The sequence below is a fragment of the Hyperolius riggenbachi genome, chromosome 2, assembly GCF_040937935.1.
Source record: "Hyperolius riggenbachi isolate aHypRig1 chromosome 2, aHypRig1.pri, whole genome shotgun sequence".
Lineage (NCBI taxonomy): Eukaryota > Metazoa > Chordata > Amphibia > Anura > Hyperoliidae > Hyperolius > Hyperolius riggenbachi.
Genome location: NC_090647.1, coordinates 512,022,201 through 512,040,733, shown reverse-complemented (window position 1 = coordinate 512,040,733; position 18,533 = coordinate 512,022,201). Strand labels below are relative to the sequence as shown.

General features: G+C 46.3%; 1 long non-coding RNA gene across 2 annotated transcripts in view; it reads left to right on the top strand.

The window, feature by feature from the left end:
• LOC137545007 (uncharacterized) overlaps nt 1–18,533 on the top strand; it is a 171,943-nt gene that overhangs the window by 136,767 nt on the left and 16,643 nt on the right. The window contains exon 3 of one of the 2 annotated variants that reach the window (XR_011025965.1): nt 11,062–11,142. The exons of the other annotated variant lie outside the window; for it this stretch is intronic. This is a non-coding gene — a long non-coding RNA (uncharacterized lncRNA). The remainder of the gene's footprint in view (nt 1–11,061; nt 11,143–18,533) is intronic. 2 annotated transcript variants of the gene reach the window in all.

Here is an 18,533-nt window from a genome sequence, read left to right as displayed (position 1 = left end):
TTCAATTACTGTACATTTAATACAGAGTTCATGTGTAACGATAGGTGTCAGCAACCAGAGAGAATCTGATTATTGGTGATCTGCAGTATCACCAATAATACAGATCTATACCTGATTATGGATGATCTGCAGAATCACCAATAATACAGATATAGTACTAACCTCTAGACACCTGAAGCGTGTAAGTGTTTGGTGTAACAGTAGGAATTGAACCACCAGGGTAGCAGGTGGTCCAATTAGTAGAGGGCCCCCCCTCTGAGGAGCAGGGGACCCCTGCAGGAGGACTGAGCACCCAAAGGTTGGGTGACAGCCAGAAGGGTCGGGCAAGCCGGGTCGGCAACACACAGGCAGATAAAGTAGAGACAGGAGACAGACTCGGTAACCAAGGACAGGCAGGGTCGGCAACAGTAGATCAGATGTGCGAAGGTACCGAATCAGAAAACAGAAGAGAAGTCAGGAGAGATACAATTCATAAACAAATATCCAATAATGCCTAGTCTTGAGTGTGAGGTCCGTGGTCTCACACCCTGGAACTGGTCTAAGGAATAACACAGATGATATACAATATTCCTAGTCTGGTGTGTGAGGTCCGTGGTCTCTACACCCTGGAACTGGTCTAAGGAATAACACAGATGATATACAATTCCTAGTCTGGGGTGTGAGGTCCGTGGTCTCTACACCCTGGAACTGGTCTAAGGAATAACACAGATGATATACAATTACTAGTCTGAGGTGTGAGGTCCGTGGTCTCTACACCCTGGAACTGGGCCAAGGAATAACACAGATGAGATACAATATTCCTAGTCTGGGTGTGAGGTCCGTGGTCTCTACACCCTGGAACTATGCTCGAGAATAACACAGATAATAATACAGTGAACTGGCTAAGTGTGGATTCCCAAGTCCTCCTGGTTCCACCACACTGAAGGATCTGACTAAGGTCTGAGTGCTAACACATAAGTATTCACAACGCCAGACAACCAGCAACTGAACAGCAAGAGCTATATATAGTAAAGCGCTCCACAGCGCAGCCCAGCTTCCATCAACCATTCACCTGCTGAGCTGGGATCAGCTGACCGCCTCGATCAGCTGACCCTTCTCCTATTGCATAAAGAGCCTGTTTTGCGGCGCGCGCGCGCGTAGCTCTCCATCTGTGTGCACTACTAGGTCCAGACAAACCAGAAGCATGTTGCTGCGGAGAAACCGCCGCTCTGTGCGCGGATTCCGCCGCTCTGCGCGGATTCCGCCTCCTCACTACCAGAACGCGCGGCGGCTTTTCCGCAATCCGTCACATCATGGTATGTATACAGAGTCAGGAATTGTAACGTATTAACTAGGCCTATTTTTAACATTCAGTCTCAAGCAAACAAAAAGCCCACTTGTCCAGCATAACAGCACCCTGTTGGTGGTGCCAGATAATGGAGACTTTGCTGCATGAAAAATTCAGCTTATCACTACTAAACAATTGTAGGGTAACCAATGGAGAGTTCTGTTTAAGATTGGGTTATTGACATCCAAATCCTTGCACAATCTGGGCCCAGGATACCTGAAGGACTTGTTGCAACTGCATCATACTCTCAACAATCTTAGATCAAATGGATGTAATAACTTGGCCACCTCCAGAGTCCACCTCAAAATCTTTGGCGGCCTGCCACACCCAATCAGAGCATTCCCATCTAGGGGCGTATCTGGGTAACATAGAGCCTATAACAAACACTGAAATTGTGCTCCCCCCCCCCCCCCCCCCTTCCCGGTCAGAGCCCCTTTCTTTCTTTCTAAGAACAGCATCCCTTCTCGCGTACATGTGTTAGGGTTGCCTGTGTTTTTGGTCTCAGGATATTGCTGAAGTTACTTTTTTGAAAATATCTCTTCTTATTCCCTCTCTGTCTTCTTCTCTAACACTAAGCCAAGTGTGCCCTACATTATGTATATAAGTTAAGTAGCCATGTTCCCCAGATAACAAAATACATTTGATATGAGGTCTGAGTGATGAGGGGGCATCGGAGTAGGCATGGCAGTGCAGCACAGGGGCAAGCAGGGTGGTACAGCACAGGAGCAGGCATGGCACCCATGGTGCCATGGCGCCCATGGCATGAACCATGCCTGCACCCCTCTAGATACACCTGTCCCCATCCCTGGAAGCATTTAAGTCCAAACTGAAAAACCACCTCTTTCAGGGCTGGATTTACCATAAGGCACTGTAGGCACATGCCTACAGGCGCCTTATATGACAGAGGCGGCATTCTCTCCCCGATTTTCCCCGCTATGCAGTGTGTGATGTGACGTCACTCACTACCCTGCCTTGCACCTGGCTCTTAGCGTGACGCTGATCAGGGAAGCCGCACAGTGAGAGGCAATGCATGGGAGAGGGGGAGACTTTCCGGACTGGAGCATTCCCAAGATGCTCCATTATAGCAGCTGCAAAGTCGGCACAGCACTTCATGTATTTTTTTTAGGAGTGTACGCCTCTAGGACTGAGTTGCAGAGCTCAGCGCTGTCTTCTTTCCTCCCAGATGCTCTGCGTGTGCGTCACACATGGGCGGCTGTGGCGGGACATTTGATCTGTGAGAAGGAGCACTGGAGCGTGTCGTGCAGGAGAACAGCCGGCCAGAAACACATGGAGGAGGAAAAGAGCAGAGACAAGACAAGAAATAGAGGAGAGGAGACAAAGTAGTAGTCAGCTACTTCAATAGGAGTCGCAGGGACACACACAATGATGCCTCAGCCAGCAGTGTATGACGGCCATCTAGCCCGGACCAATGACAGAGAGGAAGGAAGTAATGTACTCTGTCTGGTCTCTTCACTTTTCACTTCCCCATTCTCTCTCTTTTTTTCTGTTTTTACTACTCTTTATACACACTCTATGTGCATTCCTCCCAGCGCCCACTCTCTGTGCCCCCCTCCTAGTGCCCACTCTCTGTGCCCCCTCCCTGTGCTAACTGCGTATCTCCCAGTGCCCGCTCTGTGTGTCCCTCCCCGTGCCCAATCTCTGTGCCCATCTCCCTGAGCCCACTGTGTCCCTCCCTGTGCCCACTCTCTGTGCCCCCCTCCTAGTGCCCACTCTCTGTTCCCCCTCCCTGTGCTAACTGCGTATCTTCCAGTGCCCGCTCTGTGTGTCCCTCCCCGTGCCCAATCTCTGTGCCCCCCTCCCTGAGCCCACTTTGGCCCTCCCTGTGCCCACTCTATTAGCGTCCCTCCCAGTGCCCGCTCTCTGCGTACCTCCCCGTGCCCACTCTCTGTGCCTCCCTCCCTGAGCCCACTGCGTCCTGCCAAGTGCCTGCTCTGTGCGTCCCTCCCCATGCCCACCCTCTGTGCCCCCTCCCTGTGCCTACTGCATCCCCCCCGATGCCTGCTCTGTGGGTCTCTCCCTGTACCCACTGCATCCCTTCCCTGTGCGCACCCTCCTTGCATCCTTCCCTGTGTCCACCCTCCGTGCGTCCCTCCCTGTGACAATCCTCTGTGTGTCTCGTCGTATCCACCCTCTGTGCATCCCGTCATACCCACCCTCTGTACGCCCTTGTAAATCCTACCATAGATAGTCTAATGTCCTAGCTTTTTATTATTATTTAGTATTTATATAGCATAGACATCTTCTGCAGCACTTTGCAGAGCACATAGGCATGTCACTAACTGTCCTCAGAGGAACTCACAATCTAATCCTACCATAGTCATATCTAATGTCCTTCCATATTCTAATTATGTATTTATATAGCATGGACATCTTCTGAAGCTCTTTACAGAGTATATAGTCATGTCACTGACTGCCCTCAGAGAAGTTCACAATCTAATATTAGCATAATATCTAATGTCTAATATCCTACCATATCATTATTATGCATTTACATAGCATGGACATCTTCTGCAGCACTTTACGGAGTACATAGTCATGTCACTGACAATCTAATCCCTACCCAAGTCAAAGTCTAAAGTCCTACCATATTATTATTATGCATTTATATAGCATTGACATCTTCTGCAGCACTTTACCCAGTACATAGTCATGTCACTGACTGTCCTCAGAGGCGCTCACAGTCTAATCCCTGCCATAGTCATATGTCCTAACATATTATTATTATGTATTTATATAGCACTGACATCTTCTGCAGCACTACAGAATACATAGTCATGTCACAGACTATCCTCTTTACCTTAGATGTGCTTGTTGATGGTAATATTGGTCTATATTTGGTAAATTCCTCATATTATTTATAATATCTGCATATTGTTTGTATCCGGTTCTTGTCTTTACTAATCTCTACCTTACCTTGCTCTATTTTACTTAATAAGAGTAAACGGTGTAGCTTGGGGGTGTGGCCTGTGCTGAGGGAGGAGTTTAGGGCGCCAGATCTTCTGTGCCTATAGGCTCCTGAGCTGTAAATCCGGCCCTGACCTCTTTAGTCTGACATTTATGAACACCTGACTATTTCCTCTGTAACACAGTCCAGCCTGCAACCTTGTATTTATCTGGGACATATCTATGCGCTTTGAGTCCTATGGGAGAAAAGCGCATTACAAATGTTATTGTATGTACAGTATTACCTATTGTGAGGATCCACTCGGCTGCCTGCGCAGGCAGGCAGCTTTTTGACCACTGTTCAGGTCTGCATTCTGCAGGTATCTGGAAGAGAGACCTTTTGTCAGTTTTGCAGCTTGCTGCTGAGGAATTTGCATACGTTTGTCATGCAGATTGCCTAGCCACATCATTTGAGGCTTACTCTATAAATACCATGTGATATCACAGACCTGGGCTAGTCATAAGGGTTATTCCTGTGAAACACTCCTGGAGTGTCAGCCTTGCTCTTTGTTTAAAGATTAGCTTAGAGTAATTCCTGGGACTGCACTAGGCAGGTTCCCTAGTGCAGTTAGGATTGCATATCTGTTTTGTTTGTCTGTTGCGATTGTCCTGTCCCAGCGGTGGTCGACAGGAAGTCGTTCTGATCTTTGTTCTTGGAGTATAGCTGGAGCAGCGGTTGCTACCAGCTATCTCATCTGATCTGTCTTGTCTGGATCGCACTCGCCTTGCGCTAGTGCTGTGGATCCGTCTGATCTCCATCTCTCTTGCTGTACTTGGATCACACTTGCTCTGGCGGAAAGAGCAGTGGATCCAGCTCGCTCTGTTTCTATACTTGGATCGCACTCGCTCTGGCGGAAAGAGCAGTGGATCGTATCTCTCACTTATTTCTGTTTTCGTGTATCTGTCTTGTCTGCTACGAACGCTTGCTGGAGGCTCGGTGAGGTAACCGTTAAGCAAGCGCTCGCGTCCTCTGTTTCATGTTTGTCTGTCGGTGGTTAGTTAGGCGTGCTTGTCTCTGTTGTGCTTAACATGCGGAGATTGCGCATAAACGCGTGCACTGTTGCGAATGAGTGCGGTGTTTGCGTTTAGTTAGCGTTTGTTATTTTCCTTATCTTCTCATTGTATGATTTGCTGTGCCTTTGCTACTCTCATGCTCTGCCTTGCTGTAGCCTTGTGTCACCTCTGGCAATCGCCTCTCTTGCGATTGCATTCTTACTTCATATCTGCTGTTGTATGTGCACCGTCGCGGGTTGGCGACTAGATTGGGGCACATACATACATTCTGTCCCTGTGCTCATTCTCTTCCGCGGTCGCTTCTCTTGCGATTGCGTTCTCGCTTGGTTTCTTCTGTTGTGTGTCCACCATCGCAGGTTGGCGTCTAGATTGGTGGACATACATACATTCCTCATCTGTGCTTATTCGGTCTTGTGTCGCTGTTAGCAATCGCCATCTCTGGCGATTGCCTTCTCACTTTATCTTCATGGTTGTGTGTTCATCGTCGCAGGGTGGTGACTAGATTGGTGGACACACATACCCTCTGTCGCTTTGATCTCTCTCTTTCAGGGCTATCTTGCCCTCCGTTTCTTCCCTTCGTACAATTCCTGTCTGGCGTCTGTGGCAGGGCAAAGGAGCTGTTCCTCTGCACTCCACAGCTCCACCTGTAGACAGGAATTTCCCTCTACAGGTGCATTGCACCTTTTGCTGGGTTCCCTCAAATTATACGCTTGTGGAGGATTTCCGCAGTGTCAGCGCACGCCCTGTGCGCTGATCACGGAGAGAATTCCACAATCGTTACACCTATATTTTAGGTTTGTTTTAATACCCAGGTACACCAGCAGATGACGCTTGGAATGAAGACTGCCATTGCACATCTCCGCGTTCATAAATCTGGAGGCCCTGTATTTTTATAGAGGAGGAAGGAAGACAAAACAGGCAAAGGATTTTTGTTTCTTAGAATCACATTGGTGATGCTGTTGAGCGATTCAGCATCCACCAACAGCTGACAGACCAGCTCCGAACGCACTAACCTTTCCTACCAATATTGTGACACACAGCCGCGGTCTTTTGTATGCCGTGGGCAAGGCATCAAAAACCAGGGAAATAAAGAAAAAAAGAATCCAGGGAGGTTATTCGGTGAGGATTAATAGGCAGGGCCGAGAAACAGAAGAGATATTATGGACAGGTGATGATGAAACACTTCAGCAGAATGGGAAGGTGTAAGATAGATTGTCGAGGACTTACAAGTTACAACATGGAAAACCCGCGTTATGAATCTTGGGCTTCACAGATAATTGTTCCATCCCAGGCCGGCACCTTCCCTTCTACCTCCACCTCAAAGCAAACACTATAAATTGAAGTGACATATCAGTAGGAAATAAATTTGTGATTACTGGCGATATCAATATTTCCTGCTCTCTCCCAGTCTATTTTGCATATTTTCTGTCTCTCTTTCCCATTGTATGGTATGATGCATGAACTCGCCAGTAATGTGTTGGCTGTGTTATCGTAGACACAGGATTACCAGGGTGAATAAAACACGGACGTGAAATATGGTCCATTTTCCTCGCAGATTTCCAGGCTCTCCCGGCATTCAGCTGCGCAGTAATCAGAAGGTGTATGGATTATAGGCCTGCTGGCAGATCATCTAAGAGAACATAGATGAAGAACATAGCCAAACAGTGCTGCTGCCAGTGGGCATATACAGAGCTGGATTTCTGGAAAGGCCACAAAGGCCCGAGCCTTGTGCAGCCGTAGCCCAAGGAGGCACCTGGACATGAAAGAGGGGTTGCTACATATGAATGAGGAGGCCAAAAATGGGGAGCAGCACATGAAAAAGGGAAACCGATGCTCAAAGGAGCTGTTCATGAAAGAAAAGGGGTGCTGTACATGGATGGTACACATGAAGAGGGTCTGCACATGGAATAGGAGGGGAGCTACTGCACAAGAAAGGGGAGCCACAACATTCTTGGCGTAGGGCCCACAAAGTATAAATCCAGCAGTGGGTACATACAGTAGAGACGGTACAAGGTCCTCCAGCACCCAAGGCTGAGACACCAAATTGCGCCCCTCCATCCCTCCCACACCATCCGCCACATGCTGATTGCTATTAGACTAAGAGGCACCTCAGGCCCCCAATCCCCCCTATACCTTAATCTCTAGTTATCTGGCTTGCAGTCACTGCCATGCATCTTCTTTTCCTATTTTTCTCTGCATCAAACACAATAGGGGAATGATAGTTGAGTGAGTTGTGCGCCCCTCCTACACTGCGCCCTGAGGCTGGAGCCTCTCTCGCCTCTGCCTCGGCCCGGCCCTGACATACAGTATGGCCACTGACCAGTGGCGTAGCTAAGGAGCTGTAGGCCACAGTCCAAGTTAGCACCCCCCCCCCCCCTTTCAGGCTATCATTTAACAATCCTTTCTCTTTCTTACTGCTTAACCCTAAGCTTCTTTTCCTCATATTTTTTTCTTACTAATGCATAGTTCTAATCCCTCCTCGCCATCCTGATGTCTTACCCTATCCCCCCTGCAATGGAATCACCCTCCTGATGCCTAACCCTAAACTCTCTTCAATGTGATAGCTAACCACTCCCCCAAAGCATAGTCATCACTGACATCTAGGCCTAACCTGTTAACCCTAATTGTTGGATCCAACCCTATCCCCTAACACTAACCATCCTGAAAAACCTTTTTCTCCGAATCACAACAAACCAAAGTGGACAGATTGCCCAGCAAGCTCATGGTGAACCAAAACTCCTAGAAGTGTGTAAGGGGATAAAAAGGATGAAAACACTATGTACAACAGATGTTGTATGGACTCGGACGCCACGGCCACAGGGCTCCGGTCTTCTTTACTCTTTTAGAGATGTAACCTCTCCTCCACTCACCTCTGAACTCCTCTCCATGCCGGGGAGAGATGCGGAGGACATGGACACGATGGTCTCGCTCTGCTGCAGCCACGCGCCGCGGTCTGCAGGTCGGCGAGGGAATCAGCTGTTTGGGGCCACGTGCAGTGCGCAGGCATGGAGAGGTGACTCGAACCTGTCGATCCTCTGCCGCTGCCTCCGCTGCCTCCAGACCACCAGCGCCGCCACCTGCGCTGATCCCACCACGGCACCGCAGCTTGTGTTCCGGTACGGCTCCCAGCAGAGAGGCCCCCGTCCTTCACACGTTCCAGCCTGCAAAGAACACTTTGCAGGCCTCCCCGCTAGCCCGGGGCGCCTGCTAGCTGCGGCCGACAGCTGATCAGCTGTTTGGGTACTCCCGCTGCTCGCTGCCTGACTCCTGCTGCTCGCTGCCCGACTCTTGAGCCAGCCCCTCTGCCACCGCACATCTCCATCCCTGCTGGCTGCTATATCGCCTTCAGACCATCGTTAGGAGGGACAGGATTCCACGTGGGGCAGCCACAACACTGCTGCCGGGGCAACCAGACGCCGCTCACGGAATGCAGCTGCTATCAGAGGACCCGGGGACTGGAGCCTGTTGATCCTCTGCCGCTGCCTCCACTGCCCTGCCCTGACACCATCTGAGGACCCGGAAGATGCCTGATCCGCCACTCCATGTGGGGCCACTACACCACCGCCACCCGGGGATGCCTTCACAGTAACAAGCAGGCAGCTCCACCGCCGCAGCCCGGAGAGGTATGTGCACCAACACTCTATCTGCTCCCTCACGACCACCGAGATTCAAGGCTGCTGTCGCCCCTGCACCACTGCTCTCCTGCTCCATACACTCCACTGAAAACAAGCCAGGCCCTGCTCCCCACCACCGAGCCTGCAGTCCTCAAACAGCACAGTGCAGCTCTGTAGTCCCCTCTGCTCTCATCCACCAGGCCACTCAGACCAGCCTACACAGCAGCCCTAGTTCCCCGTAAGCCCTGGAAGGCCCACCAGAACTGGCTCTGTGTTCTTTTTGTTCCCAGGAGCACCGGGCCCCTCTCGGCCTGCAACCACCATCAAATGGATTCTTCTGGTCCTGACCAACTCAGATTTGGTCAGCAAGCCAGGGCTTGCTTAAACGGGGCTCAGCACATGGTTTCGGACTGATTGTCGGACTGTACCCAGGGGTGTCAATCTGCAGCCCTGAAGGAACTCTCTGCCTCTCGCCTCGTGCTTTGGTTCTCTCTCTTTCAATACTCTCTTTAGCTATCCCTTCTCTCTCTCTCTTTTCTCTATCCACTCTTTTCCAGGCTTTCTCAGCTTTCTCTACTTTCGTGGACAATCGGTAGCACCTGTCTTGTTGGGAGCGTGTCGCTGTGTAGCGTCCAGTGCCGAAAATGGCAGCGCTCATATCAGCTCTCAGGCTGCTCCTCCAGTCCTACTCTTTTCTGTTCCTGCTATTGTGTATGCTTTGCTATGCTTGCATTACGTTATGCCGTAATATGCGTGTATGCCCTAATGCTCTCTCTTTTTTTTTTTGCGTTTATTGTTTTTATTGTTTATATGTATGTACCATGCTTAACTGTATGCAATGCTGTACTCTGCTTAATTGTACGCACAAGCTGTAATGTTGTCCTGAGTATGCTGTCCCATGTCTATGTATGTGCCATGCTTTAACTGTATGCTATTTCTTGTTTCTTCATCAACGACCCTGTATCCACCAAAACCAATTCCGGGTACAATCCACCGTTGTACTTGCCGATAATAAATTCTGATTCTGATTCTGATTCTGATGTTTGCCTTCTTTAAGCAGAAGCAGTTTGAGATTATTCAGGTTGTAGTGAGCATATGAGGCTAAACACACCTCCAAAAACTGGTGGAATGCAATGATGTGCCAGTTTGTTAATTGTACAGGGCCACAATGATCTAACATGCATACAGACGGCTTTGGATTGGTCGATCCTCATCAGTGCATGCCAAGGATTAAAATGGCTCTATGGGGTTGGAATTGAAACACCCAGAGTCACAGCAGATTGCCCTGCAATCTCACTGTGAACCAGAATTCCTAGGAGGGTGTTTCAAATCCTACCCTACAGAGCCATATTAATACATGCCATGCACTGATGAGGATCAACCAGTCCAGAACAGCCTGTATGCATGATAGATTGATAGATTAGTGTGTGTGTATGTATATATATATATATATATATATATATATATATATATATATATATATATATATATATATATATATATATACTGTATATATATATATATATATATGGGGGGGGGGGCTTGGGATGGCCTAACACCTTATTCTTCACTAAAACACAGGTGGGGGAGTGACTTTTGGGTAGGAGGGTGCTGGCTCGGATTAATCAAGTTAATTGGAAAGAACAAGGTGGCACAAAACTACGGGTAAGAAATGGACTGTTCGATGAAGATGGGGGGAGGGGGGAGTCTAGAAGGAAATAGGATTTTGGCAAATAATTATGTATAATATATTGTAAATATAGCCCAACTCCCAGGAAAGCTACCGCTAGTCCTATTATTTACTCTGCTATTTCTTCTTTTTGGGGACAACGGTGACAGAGGAGCAGACCCTTCTGCTACACCTTCTGAGCTGGCCGCCACATCCACACCCTTCATGTAACCAGTGATATGGGAATGTAAAGTAAATGACTTTGGTTCATGGCAACCATACCAGATACCAACTTACCATTACTGGGACTGATAGCAATACGGTTGACAGACATCAGAGGATGGGAACACTTTCTGGACACCTCACAGCCATGCTAGGGAGAAGAAAAAATATGACCTTTCCTGTTCTTTGCTTCAAATATCCAATAACAATTGAAAACAGTCAGTGATATATATTTATTTCTGTCTTTATAGCACAAGTGAATGTACAGAAGGCAAAGCCTGGAGACCTGTAGAATTATTCTATTGAGGAGATGATCTTCTTTTCTTCAACAGGTTTATTTATATCTTTCTCCCGAAGTTAAAGGGGAACTTCAGCCTAAACAAACATACTGTCATTAAGTTACATGTGTTATGTTAATTAGAATAGATAGGTAATATAATCTCTTACCCTGTTTTTAAAAGAACAGGCAAATGTTTGTGATTCATGGGGGCTGCCATCTTTGTCATGGGGGCAGCCATCTTTTTGGTTGAAAGGAGGTGACAAGGAGCAGGAGACACAGTTCCAACTATCCTGTGTCCTGATCACCCCTCCCAGCTGCACACGCTAGGCTTCAAATGTCAAATTCAAAATGTAAAAAAAAAAAAATTGCACCAAAACAGCAGAACGAGAACAACAACATCAGAAATCCCATCATGCTTTGCACAGCATTAGGGGAAAAATGCCCGGGCAGTTTTCTTTTGTGTAGCTAAAAATGAGGCGTGTATAAGAGAAACAAAGTTCTGATGCTGTGAAACTGTTAAAGAAACACCAAGCCTTTACAGTGCTGCTGAGTCGATTTTTAGTCTGGAGGTTCACTTTAAGTCCAATTCTAAGATCAAACATTGGCTCTGCTCCGTAGCCCAATTTTTTTACAATAGTCCTTGAAACATCATCGTATAAAACAAGGTCTTCACAGGAAAACTCCATTTCGGCCATAAAATTTCCATAAACATAGATCAATGCTGCACAAATATTTTTGTCATTTTATGTAGTTAAACACTATCTCTCTTTTTCCGTTCTCACTTCTGTGAACAGGAAAGCTCAGAGCTTGGAGCTAGACATTTAATATTAGTTGATGTAAACAATCAATAGCCATGTGATATTGATCGTTTACCTGCTGGAAACCCTGCACCACTCAATATTAGACCAGATCTCAAAAGAGACAGGATCTAACAACCATTGTACTTTAGCTCAGAGCTAATAAAGCTCACGCACTTCTCCACACTCCTGCTCAGTTGGATAAAGAACAGCCTTTCCCAATCAATGTCCAGTGTTCAACTGACAAAACAATCAGATAGAGGGGGCCTTTATTTTTAATAGATTTTTGTTACTCATCTATTAAAGCATCTTCTGAGGGGGGCATGGTGGTGTACTGGATAGCACTCTCGCCTTGCATTCCCCCTCAGGAACCCTATTCTAAATCTGGGCCAGGTCATTAAGTGCATGGAACTTGTATGTTTTCTCTGTGTTAGTGTTGGTTTCCTTTGGGCACTCCAGTTTCCCACTACATTCTAAAAAAATACATTCAAGTTAATATGCACCCCTCAAAATTAGCTTTAGACTATGATAGGGATATCGGATCCGGAATATGGTAGGAAGTAGATTGTGAGATCCTCTGAGAGACAATGTGCTACACACCAGGGAAACGATATGCATGCTTGGAGATGCAGTTTCCATTCATGTGGATAAATCTGGCATGCATTGTGGGTCCCTGGCATGCGTTGCACAGCAGGCGACACACAAATAACCAGAAGGGACATGCAGCTGTGCGGCAGAGGAGAGAGAAGATGGAGGCTTCTGTATGGGCATGGGAGGGCTATGGAGCCGCCACCCTAGGTAAGTAAATGTTTTTCTTTCCCCCCACAGTGTGTACAGTTTACAAATCTCCCTTATGGGGAGGGTTGTTTGGCAATATGTTATATAATGCTGCTCAACTCTCTTTAAAGGGATACTGTAGGGGGTCGGGGGAAAATGAGTTGAACTTACCCGGGGTTTCTAATGGTCCCCAGCAGACATCCTGTGCCCGCGCAGCCACTCACCGATGCTCCGGCTCCACCTCCGGTTCACTTCTCAAATTTCAGACTTTAAAGTCTGAAAACCACTGCGCCTGCGTTGCCATGTCCTCACTCCCGCTGATGTCACCAGGAGCACACTGCGCAGACACAGACCATACTGGGCCTGCGCAGTATGCTCCTGGTGATATCAGCGGGAGCGAGGACACGGCAATGCAGGCGCAGTGGTTTTCAGACTTTAAAGTCTGAAATTCCAGAAGTGAACCGGAGGCGGGGCCAGAGCATCGGTGAGTGGCTGCGCGGCACAGGATGTCTGCGGGGGACCATTAGAAGCCCTGGGTAAGTTCAACTCATTTTCCCCCGACCCCCTTACAGTATTCCTTTAAAGAATACCTGAAGTCTTCTGAAAAATAAAATTGCATAGTCACCTAAAAAGAAGGAAGGATCTGGATCCTGTAGGGCCTTCCAGGCCCTCTCTCAGTCTCATCCTTCCCCTCTGTACCCAATTAAATTTTAGTCTTCTTGGAAGGCTTCAGAAATACTTGGGTCTCTGAGTACTTCCAAAGACGAGCGGCTCTGTACTGTGCAGTATGAAACTGCTCGTCTTCAGAAGTACTTCCAACATACTGAGAAGACCTGAAGGTTCCTTCAACATTAAAGTTGGGCCGCTGCAACGGGGACCGACGGGAGACAGGGGCCAAATGGGACACAGAGAGGACCGGGACGTGATCTTCTCTCTTCTTAGGTGACTATGGCCACAATTCACTAAGCTTTATCAAACACTTTATCAAACGTTTGATAATTTACCTCATGGGTAAAATCTAATTTTGAATTCACTAAGTTGTTATAGATTTATTGAACATTTTAGCGATAAAACATTCGATAAATCTATAACACCTTAGTGAATTCAAAATTAGATTTTACCCATCAGGTAAATTATCAAACGTTTGATAAAGTGTTTGATAAAGCTTAGTGAATTGAGGCCTATGTAACTTTTTTTTACAAGGAAACAGGCATCTTTTAAGTTTACCAAGCTTTTGTGAATATACCTATGTGTTTGCTTCTTTCTTGGTCTCAGAACATGATAACGCTATATAAATCAGCAGTAATGATACCAGAAATACAAATATCCGGACAGATACAGTCAGAAGTATTCATAGCGCAATGACACTGGAATGTGGGTCACACAGCATAGGATCCTATATGGATAGAGAGGTTTTTGAGCTGCAATTTCATTAAAACTATTTATTTTGCTTTTAGATTTCAGCCTGCCTGGGCTGTTGTATTTCTGTTATTTATGACCTTGTATTTCTTCTTACACTGCATACAGTATGTTCTTCCAGAGTGTATGTTACGGCCACGTTCTCCTGTGTTTTCTGAATACAACCATCGCCGTGGTCAACCCTACCTGTCACTCACTGCCTGTTACCCTTTTCCCCAGCACCACTTTTTTCTAATCAGCATTTTCCTAGACTATTTTTGATTTTTTTTGTATAAAGAACATTGTTGAATGTTGTCTCAGTACCTGGAAACCACACTTTGCTAGAGAAATAGATCTTCTCTGGATTTGAACTCAGGAATGGTAAAAACACCTTTTTTTTTGCTCAATATCAAAATTTACACTGTTGAGCCTCTATATTTCTGCCGTTTTTTTCAATATAAATAACCCATCCTTCACTCCCTGTATTTTTCATATCGTAAAAGATTACACTAAGAAATGATTTGTCATGTGATGTCTGAGGAATAGATGAACTGCTAATCGGTGCCACAATCTGTGTGCTCAGGTAAAATTAAATTTTCACCTAAGATGAATGAACTGCTGCGTAGAATCACTGAGCCACAAAGCATGTTCATAGACCTGTGTGGATTTATATGAAAATCAATGCCCTAAGAGTGACAAAGCAATGATAGTCCCCAATTCCCCTGAGCAGTGTTTTTAAATCAGAACGGAGTGACCTTTCTTATTCGATTTGCAAAGAAAAGAAAAAACAAAAAAACGAAAAGTTAAAGGGAAATTACAGTGGTTTGCGTTCTGTTTTCTGTATTTGACAACGTTTACAAATATAATTGTTTTCAACTTTTTTTTTCAAATATTTCTTAAAACATTTTATTTTTACAAATAAACATTTCAAGTGAAACTCCACTGTAAAATAACAAACCCACTTAGACCGGCTCTATACATTACAAAAATACCCCACCAGTAGAATGCGCAAATTGGCAAAACCGGTCAGATTAGATACAAGCAGCACCTGATTTTATTAAAAGAGCACATTCTACTGGTGGGGTAACCTATACAGGACCCCAGATGTAAGTCTTGCCTTTCATTGATGATTTATATAGTTCATTTTATCTGTTTTATTAGAGATTGTAACACAGTTTCTACTGTATTTTGTTCTACTGTCCATGTGGTAATGTAAAACTGTGGTTTTAAGGAAGAAGAAAAAAAAATTGGGGGTATTTAGTTACATAGTATGGTTGAAAAAAAACATCCATCCATCGATTTCAACCAGGGGATAAAAATCACTGTCCTAAACGCGCACATATCCCACCTGATCCAGGGAAAGGTGAAAAACCTTTACAGGCTTTTGGGCAAATTAGCATTAAAATGGAAAATATCCTTCCCGGCTCCAGGTGGTGGTCAGATAATTCCCTGGGTCAACTCTGCCTGGAATTACCTAGTAATTATAGCCATGGATGCACTTCAATGTAAGGAAACTAAAGCATCCAAGCCCCTTTTAAATGCTGATATACTGTAGAGTTTGCTATAATAACTACTCCCTGAGGTAAGATATTCCAGATTTTAACCATTGTTACTGTAAAGAAGCTCTTTCTAAGTGACTGTCAAGAACTTTTTTTCCTTAATAGACTGATCACGTCCCCTTGTCCGTTGTACAAGCCTAAGAACAAAAACCTCACCTGCCAAGCTTTTACAATGCCCTCTGATATATTTATACATGTGAATCAGGTCACCTCTTAGTTGTATTTTTTTTCCAAGCTAAATAAGCCCAGTTTGCCCAACCTTTCTTGGTAAGTGAGACCTTCTATCCCTCTAATTAATTTAGTTTCCCGTCTTGAAAATTCAGTGAAGTTGTGTAGAACAACACACAACCTGATAGTTTTGATTGTCATCAACAACTAAGCCTTTCACTTCTTATATAGTGTGCACCTTGAAAATAGTTAAACACCAGGGTAAATTTGTAAATCATCATGCACTCAGATGATTCTAAAGGCAAATACCCCCCCCCCCCTTCTCACAAAGTGCTTTGCTAATTCCTGATTGGAGCTTCCATGTCAGGGTGCTTGCTAATGAAATTCCTATAATGGAGAAAGCAGATAACTACCCTCACTCCAGCCAGTGAGTAAAAGGGTCATTGTACAGACCATAGTCCATAGACCAATAGGGTAGGAATGACCAAACACTTCTTTATGTTGATAGGTTCTTCTACCAATACTTAATCTTAAACCCCTAAAGGCGCATACACACGCCTGATTCCTTCAAACGACAGACCCGCACGCGGGGTGGTCGCTCCACCGAGCGGATCAGTCAAAACCAAACTTTTGGCTGAACGGCCGCCACGGGAGCGGGTCTTACGACCTGTTGTTTGATGGAATTAGGCGTGTGTATGTACACTCCTTAACTTGACTAATACCACGCCTTATCTTGATAGCTGAATGGTTTTCTGTGGTCTTCTGGAAATTTGGATATTTGATGTAGGATATACATTACGTCAAGCTCCTCCTACTCATGCTACACCCAACCATGCCCTTCCCACTTCATTCACACCCCCCCATCTTGCTCCTTCAACATAGTCTGACCTTTACACCAGTGCAGAAACCAAGCAGTGGTCTGGTCACACAGTTGGGGATATGGGCCAAGTACTTTCTTCCAGAGTCATATTTATCAGGGCCAGGTCTATCTTCAATCGGGCCCTAGGGTAAAATTAACCGGGGGGGGGGGGTCCCCTGCGTAAATGGTAGGGCTGCATATTGTGCAACATTAACAATGGTTAAGACTACAGAGATCCACTACAGGAGTGCATTCATGCTTAAAAAAATGGATCATATGTTAATATGCCCAGACACACAGCCAGGAGAAAGAAATAGTTATATAAATTGATATAATTTATTATTACCACTTCTCATTTTCTCACTTTATATTCAGGTAGCTTAAATTCTCTATACAGTGGTCAATTTAATATTATTCTCATCAAGCCTAATCATTCATTGTTTAAATTCTAAAGAGGATTAGATATCTCAGCTGCACGTTCCCCATACTAACACCGAATGCATTTATAAATAGCAATTAAGCATTTTTTCCTTCTATCAGACAAGTCCAAAGAGAGCAATTCTTGCAATATAATAGATGAGCAGTGTACTTTCTGAGATATCCTTAAAACAGAATTCTCTACCGCCTGTGTATGTACATAATAGAGCATGATACTGCTTTGGCTCTCTTATATGGTTATGCAAGCATACATGCAGCTGCTATGAATGCGTAGGAAATTAGGAATATTGTGCCAAACGAACTGAGCTTTGGTAAAATAAGTGTGTACAACTAGCGCACCACAATTTTACTGTTACTTATGCTATACAATATAGCGCATGCTGCGCAATTAGCGCCGCTCACGTTGTCTGCGTAATTCAAGCATAGCTAGGTTAACCACTTCCCGACCGCCGTATTGACAATTGGCGGCCGGGAAGTGGACCCCGCAAGGATCGCCGTATTGACAAATGGCGGCGGTCCTTGAAGGGGCATGGGCGGAGCGATCGCGTCATCCGTGACACGATCCTCCGCCTGGCTCCGCTCACCCGCCGCAACATCCCGCCGGCCATACGGAATCGCCGGCGGGATGTTAACCCGACGATCGCCGCATACAAAGTGTATAATACACTTTGTAATGTTTACAAAGTGTATTATACAGGCTGCCTCCTGCCCTGATGGTCCCAGTGTCCGAGGGACCACCAGGGCAGGCTGCAGCCACCCTAGTCTGCACCAAGCACACTGATTTCCCCCCCCCTCCTCCCCCCTGATCGCCCACAGCACCCTTCAGACCCCCCCCCCCTGCCCACCCCCCAGACCCATGTTTACACCCAATCACCCCCCTAATCACCCATCAATCACTCCCTGCCACTATTCACTATCTGTCAACACTATTTTTTTTATCCCCCCCTGCCCCCTGCTCCCTCCTGATCACCCCCCACCCCTCACATTCTCCCCCCCCATGTACTGTATGCATCTATCCCCCCTGATCACCTGTCAATCACCTGTCAATCACCTGTCAATCACCCATCAATCACCCCCTGTCACTGCCACCCATCAATCACCCCCTGTCACTGCAACCCATCAATCACCCCCTGTCACTGCCCCTTGCGGGCAATCTGATCACCCACCCACACCAATAGATCGCCCGCAGATGCGACATCAGATCACCACCCAAGCGCAGTGTTTACATCTATTCTCTCCTCTAAACACCCACTAATTACCCATCAATCACCCATCAATCACCCCCTATCACCACCTGTCACTGTTACCCATCAGATCAGACCCTAATCTGCCCCTTGCGGGCACCCAATCACCCGCCTACACACTCAGAATGCCCTCAGACCCCCCCTTATCAATTCGCCAGGGCATTATTTACATCTGTCCTTCCCTGTAATAACCCACTGATCAC